The sequence below is a fragment of the Typopeltis vanoorti genome, chromosome 14 (genome assembly GCF_054136105.1).
Source record: "Typopeltis vanoorti isolate ZY-2024b chromosome 14, IOZ_Tvanoo_1.0, whole genome shotgun sequence".
Taxonomy (NCBI): Eukaryota; Metazoa; Arthropoda; class Arachnida; order Uropygi; family Thelyphonidae; genus Typopeltis; species Typopeltis vanoorti.
The window spans coordinates 10,940,283-10,947,500 of NC_143562.1; positions in this window are offsets into that span (position 1 = coordinate 10,940,283).

A 7,218-nucleotide genomic window follows, 5' to 3' on the forward strand; every position below is an offset into this window, starting at 1 on the left:
GGCCTTCTTGAAAAGGTGTAGGGACAATGGAATTATACCTACGTGCGTTAAGGTTTAAGCGAAATTACTTTCCTAAAGCTCTTCGCATTACAGACACGCCAGCTTTGCTTCGTGAACAAATGACCGCTACTTGTGCTAAATTATTCAGTATTAATACAGCAATCAGCTCTCTTCAAGTTGAACTCTCCTTTATTCTCCATCCCGAACTATAAAGGAGTCTGTTTGATATTTCTGAGAAATCCGCTGTAAAGAAATTCAGAAGATAAAAGACAAACATTTAAAATAAAATTCAATAGTCTGTAGTGCTGAGAGGCTAACTGTTGTAATTTAGCCCATCGTCAAAAAAAAAAAAGAACTCGACGAAACAGCTTTAGTGTGTTTAGCCTTGGTCATACTTCGCAGTAAGGCATCGGCAAATTTCTAGTTTAGAAATCATGGGGCATAAAAAGCGTGGTGTGAGTAACTTACCTAATGTTGCCAACATCAGGCTCGACGTAGCTTACATATCACGAACGTCGCTGCTAAAAAGAAATGTCGCCACTACGTATACTTGAAGACAACAACAACATAAATGTTACTAGAGCTCACAAAGGAGATGCTACCGTTGTCCTCAGTCCCAGTGATTATAATGAAAAAATGAATGTTCTGCTCAGACACCTATGAACTGCTGGATTATGACCCACGAAGACTCATTAAAAATGCCACATCTTGGTTTCCTGAAATGTTAACATCAACCCTTTAGTTCCCTTGATATATGGATTTGCCAAAAATTCATAGACCCAATTATCCTCTCTGTTCCATAGTAGATGCCTTTGATTTCTCCTCCTTTAAATTAGCCAAACAGTTAGCAAAAGTTTAAATTCTATTTACTGGCCATGATTCTTATATGAAAATTCCAGACATTTCAAATCTTAATACAGAATTTAGTTTTAAGCAATAACGATATTAAGGTGGGCTTTGATGTCGCTTCCTTATTCACAAATATTTTTCCTTTTTTTTTTTTGATACTTTAAATTCAGTTAAAAATGCTTTCTCCCTGACATTATTGATCTCTTTAATTTTGCTGTCCATACTGGTTACTTTTCCTGGAAAGAACCTTATATAAACAGAAGGTACTTCCATGGGCTCGCCCCTTTGGCCAATTTCTATATGAAGTATTTGGAAACGCACGCTCTTAACACTGCCGATCTCAAACTGTCTATTCGATTAAGATATATTGATGATGTGTTCTCTATTTACCAACATGGCTCAGACGCATTAGACTCGTTCCTTCTTCACCTCAACGGTCAACACCCCCGAATCCAGTTCACTATTAAAACAAAAAACAACTTACCTTTTTTAGATACTCAAATTACACATCTGTCCAATGATACCCTTTCTTTCTCAGTTTAAATAAAACCCACACAGCTTAGTACATACATGAACTGTCCCACCATCCCCATTCTCAACAACATATCATCAAAACCTTTGTCAACAGATATTCCAACCTCTCTTCAACCAAAGCTTCCTTTACAGTGGAACTTGCCTTTATTCGCCAAACTTTCCCGTCGAATGGTTACAATACAAAAAAAAAAAAAAAAATCTACAAATTATCCATACCTTCCAGCTCCTCACATCTCTCTCGAAGACTATAGTAATATCATTACTATTCCCTATATCCAAGGCATTTCAAACACATAGCCAGAACTTCAAAGAAATATAATTTTTGAACTGCTTTCATACCACATTTGAAGCTGGTTTCCCTAATCTGCTCTGCTAAGGATTCACTTCCTCCATTCCGGGTATCTACAAGGTTCCTTGTTCTTGCAACTTATATTATGGCCAGACCTGGGAGAGGATCTGCTAACATCCACCTAGAAGAACCCAAAAAGTACACCTGCTGCTACAACTATGATTAGTCAGGTCTAGGAGACCATGCTGCCTTGAATACCTTTCACAGGATCAGATGGAAGAAAACCGACATGCTCCATTACAGTAAATATAAAGTTGAAAGACTTTACGATCTATAGCAGACTTAAAAACCATCCTAATCTTCATAAATATGGTTGTATTAAACTTTAATTCTTAGGCATTCCACCCAACATCTAAGGATAGCCAAGAGCACCCATTGACAACACTCCCCTCATAGGACTTTAGTCTTAATTTATTCTAATCTCATTTCTTCCACTTATTGTTTTTTTTTTCTGTTTTATTACAAGTTTAACACTTTATTCCTGAAGATGTCTCTGTAACTGAAACGAAATATTCAAAAAAGAGTAAACCTCTTGTTTAATTATTTCTCTGTGCTGTTAATATCCCTTTAGAATATAAGAGTAATGTCCTGTGTAAAAAAAAGTAGAAGTTTTTTTTTTTTTTTTTGATTGAAAAAAGTGTGAGGTTTAGGTCAGTCCAAAAAGCGAAATCTGATCATGTTTAGATATCTGGGTATTATTAAAGGTAGGCGAAGGGCTGTGAGCTCTTTCTTGTGAGCGATCAATTTCGAGTTTTGTAATAATAATAATTATTTTCATGATTAACACCAGACCTCTACAAAGTCAAAAGACTCATCACAGGAGTCAAACATCTGCTTTTGGTCCCCTAGTTATCGCCAACCAGGGGACCAAACGGTATTTTAAACTCATTTAATGTATCTGTATGCACTACAGAGTCAGGAAACGTATTCCACTTACCAACCACCAAGAAAGTATATGCCCACACCTTCCTTATACAGCTTCCAGGAAATTGTTCTCTTCTGGTACTACTCCCTTCTCCCATTTTACACAACAATTTCTTCCATTTTAACCTGGTAACAACTCTTCTCCGACTTAAATGTCTCAATCATATCCCCTCTCTTCCTTCTATTCACAAGGCTTTACAAACTGCATTCCATCAATTTATTCTCATATTCCACATCCCAAAGATCAGTTGCAACCCTAGTCAGTCTTGTCTGAACTTTTCCAATATATTCTCATCACCATAACTAGAGGACCAAATCTATGCACAATAATTCATACGATGCCTAATCAAGGACTTATACAATGGAACTAAATCCTCTTTTTCTAGAAGTTAAAGTTTCTTCACAATTGCCATAAACTGACATTTCTTCGCAACTTGTGCAGTGTTACCTATGAACTTCAGATCTTTCTCAACTATCACTCCAAGGTCTCAACTCCTTCCACAACTTCCCTTCAAAGTGTATACTTTGCCTCCCGTTGTTGACTACCAAATTTCAGAACCTTACACTTTGCAATATTCAATTAATAACTTCATACTAGCATCCACTCATACAATATTCAAGTCCTGCTGTAAGGTCATATCTGCTTGATTCCTAATCACTCTCCCCAGTTTCGCATGATCTGCAAACAGTTGTATATCACTAGTTAAATTCATCCCGTTAATGTATAAATTATATAACACTGGTTCCCAAATGTTTATGTCTATCTCCAGTGCTGAGGATGCACGCGCACTTCCACTGACACTTTTATTAAACACGTAGGATACGTATATACATAATAATTGCATTGTACACAGCTACGTTTACCGAGAGGGATATTACAAATTGTTTAAAAAAACTAAATTAAGCCACAAATGTGATAATAAATATAAAATAATTTTTTTAAAGAATTTATCAATCGAAAGCAGAAATGAACTTACGTATAAACCGCAATGGTTTGTAGAGGTATAGTATTGTGAGAGGCAATTTCATAACATTAACTAACAATTGGCTACACTTATTTTTTAAATTAAATAAGTGTAACAAATTGTTATAATTATTTAAGGCATTTCACTGTGGATGAAAAATTTCATCTGGAGGTGCCATCTTGATAAATAAGTGCAGGCATGTGCTTCTTCACTGCTGGTTTTGATAAAGTGATCTATCGTTAGGACAAATGCATCAATAAATTTGGCGAAGTGGTGCATATTCACTTATTTCTTGGTACATAATTTCACCTTCCTACCATTAAACATACAATTAGCGCCTTCATCCAAAATGGATCATCGCTTACAACAAGAAAGCAACACATCCTGTCCGCTTTCATTAGTTACAAACATATTTAGTGGCAGTGGAATGACTTTGACTGTCATCTCAATGCACATAGCGTAAAGGCGTAGATATCTTTTTCAGGAATGGAAGCAATTATTTTCCAATCCGATACTACTGAACCAGGATGGGCAACGTGAATGCCTATTCAGTTAATGCTAATTGAATATCTACTTTCTAGCCGTCGAGTAGAACTTCAGTTCCTATTTCTACCCTAGTGGCTGTATTGAAGACAACAACAACAACAACAATAATATTTTTTTTTAAAAATCAGCTAACGCCTTTTCATTCCAGTACACGGGGAGTAGGCGAGGCCATTTAGCCCTATCTAACTTTTGGAGACTGAGTGGGCAGTTCAATCTCCACTGGTACCAATCAGAGATAGATGGCCCAAGGCTATCACTAATTAAGCGGTACTCAGTGAAGAGAGACGGCTCAAATGTGCCTCCATCTCGTGGTCCTTAACCCTAACACAATATATTTAATGTCTGAAATAATGTGGGTTCTACGGTCGATTTTCTTGAGTTTACGAGACGAAAAACCCGCTTGCCGTGCCAGAGATTGACTAACTCAGGAACCGGTCGAAAAAAGGCTTAGAAAAATTTTCTCTAGTCGCCGACTAGACTGGAAACCAAGTCTTCCTTCGTGCGGTCAACGCCGTGATGTGCAAACGCACATCCACTGAGCTACACAGGTTATTCAACAATAATAATGACAATAAAATAAATAAATAAATAAAAACCAGTTATACTTAGTATTATGATTCGGTAGTTTAACATTCTTGCATGAAACACAAAACTACTATCATTTTATTAATTTAATTTCTTGCTTTATTCATTTTAAACCCAAATAGAGACAAGCGCAACATATATATATATATATATATATATATTTATACACCCGCATTCCAGTGCCCTCGCCAATACTTTCTTAATTATCTCGGTAGTTCTAGTCATTAAAATTTCTACACACACACACATATATATATATATAAAATCAGCTAACGCCTTTTTATTCCTGTATAGGGAGTAGGCAAGGCCGTTTCGCCTATCTAACGTCTGGAGACTGAGTGGGCAGTTCAATCTCCACCGGGATCCAATCAGAGATAGCTGGCCCAAGGCTATCACTAATTAAGGCACAAGCAGTGAAGAGAGATGGCTCAACAAGTGCCGCCATCTCGTGGTTCCTAACTCTAACACAATATGTTTAATGTATGAAATAATGTGGGTTCTACGGTCGATTTTCTTGAGTTTACGGGGCGAAAAATCAGAGTTTCTGGTAGAAAAAACCCGCTTGCAAGTGCCGAAGAATGACTATATATATATATATATATTGTAGATCTATAAATTATATATATATATATATATATATATATATATATAATGTAAGTCCAGTTTGCACCAAGTCAAGTTTGGGGTTATCCTTACTTGTAGGCGCAAACTTGACTTACTTGTCTGTTTATTTACTTGGGAAATGGATTAAGACCAGGTTTATTTATATTTAAAATAGCTTGGTATCATTAACATATGTATATATTGTTACAAATAAACAATATAAACAATATATATATATATTGTTTGTAACAATATAAATATATATTGTTTGTAACAATATATATATATATATATATATATATATATATATATATATATATATATATATATATATATATATATATATATATATATATATATATATATATAATATTTAATCATTAAATCTATGTTTTTAAAAAAATACATATATATATTATAAATATATAAATATATATTTATATTTATAAATATATATTTATATATTTATAAAATAATATATATAATATATATAATATAAATAATATATATATATTATTTATATATATATATATATATATATGCTCATGGTTATCAAACTGCGCAAAAAAGTGCAAAGATATCTCACCTTTTATACATGGACGATCTGAAGTGGGTACACAAAATCAGAGAATGAACTTGGATCATTGCTTAATACTGTGCACATATTCAGTCAAGATATATCAATGGATTTTGGCTTAGACAAATGTGCAATTGCTGGAATAACAAGAGGTAAGTTTGAAGATCTGAACGAAATCGAACTGTTCAATGGTGAAATAATGAAGGCAGTAAAATTCTAAGCTGGCTACAAATATTTAGGAAATTTAGAAGCATCACAAATTCTGCACAATAAGATCAAAGAAAGAACTAAAGCAGGATATATAAGACGACTAAGAAAACTCCTTAAGTCAATGCTTAATGCTGGAAATTTGATAAAAGCAATTAATACCTGCGCCATACCTGTTCTGAGATATTCGGCAGGCATTGCTGAATGGACCCAGCTAGAGATGGAAGATTTTGACCGAAAAACTCAAAAATTAATAACAACGCACCATGTCCTCAATCATCGCAGTGACATTGATAGGCTCTACCTATCACGCAAAAAAGGAGGTAGAGGATTATTACAAGTGAAGCAAGTTATTAAAGAAGAAAAACGAAATTTGAATGATTTTCTGCAGCAAACAATGGAAAAATTTCTAATTGAGGTAAGGAAAGAGGGTTTATTTAAACTCATGGAGACAAAATTGGAATACAAAACCAAGTAAAAGTGAGAACTGAAAGATGGAAAAAATAAGGCATTGCATGGAAAATTCCTTCACAGCGTAGAGGACAGCGCTGACAGCAACTTGACCTGGCAATGGTTGAGAAATGGAGCACTAAAGAAAGAAACAGAATCGGTAATTTTTGCAGCACAAGAACAGGCCATTAAAACCAACGTTATGAAGGCAAAAATACAAAAATTTCAAGAAGACAGTAAATGTAGATTGTACAAAGAAAAGGAAGAAACGGTAGACCACATTATAAGTGGGTGCAGCAAAATCGCACAAATTGAGTAACATAAAAGGCATGATAACGTAGCCAAGATAATTTACTGGCATTTATGTAAAACGTATGAGTTTAAAGTGTCTAAAGATTATTGGAAGCATAAAGTCCACCAGAAAGTGGTTGAGAATCAAAAAGCTAAAATACTGTGGAATTCTAAAATCCAGACTGACAAAAGCTTGGAATGTAATACACCCTATATCAGCACCAGGAGATAGTCGGATTGACGACAAAGAAAATGAAAAAAATTATAAAGTATCGCGATTTGCAAATCGAAGTTGAACGAATTTGGCAAAAGAAAACGAAAGTTGTTCCCATAATAAT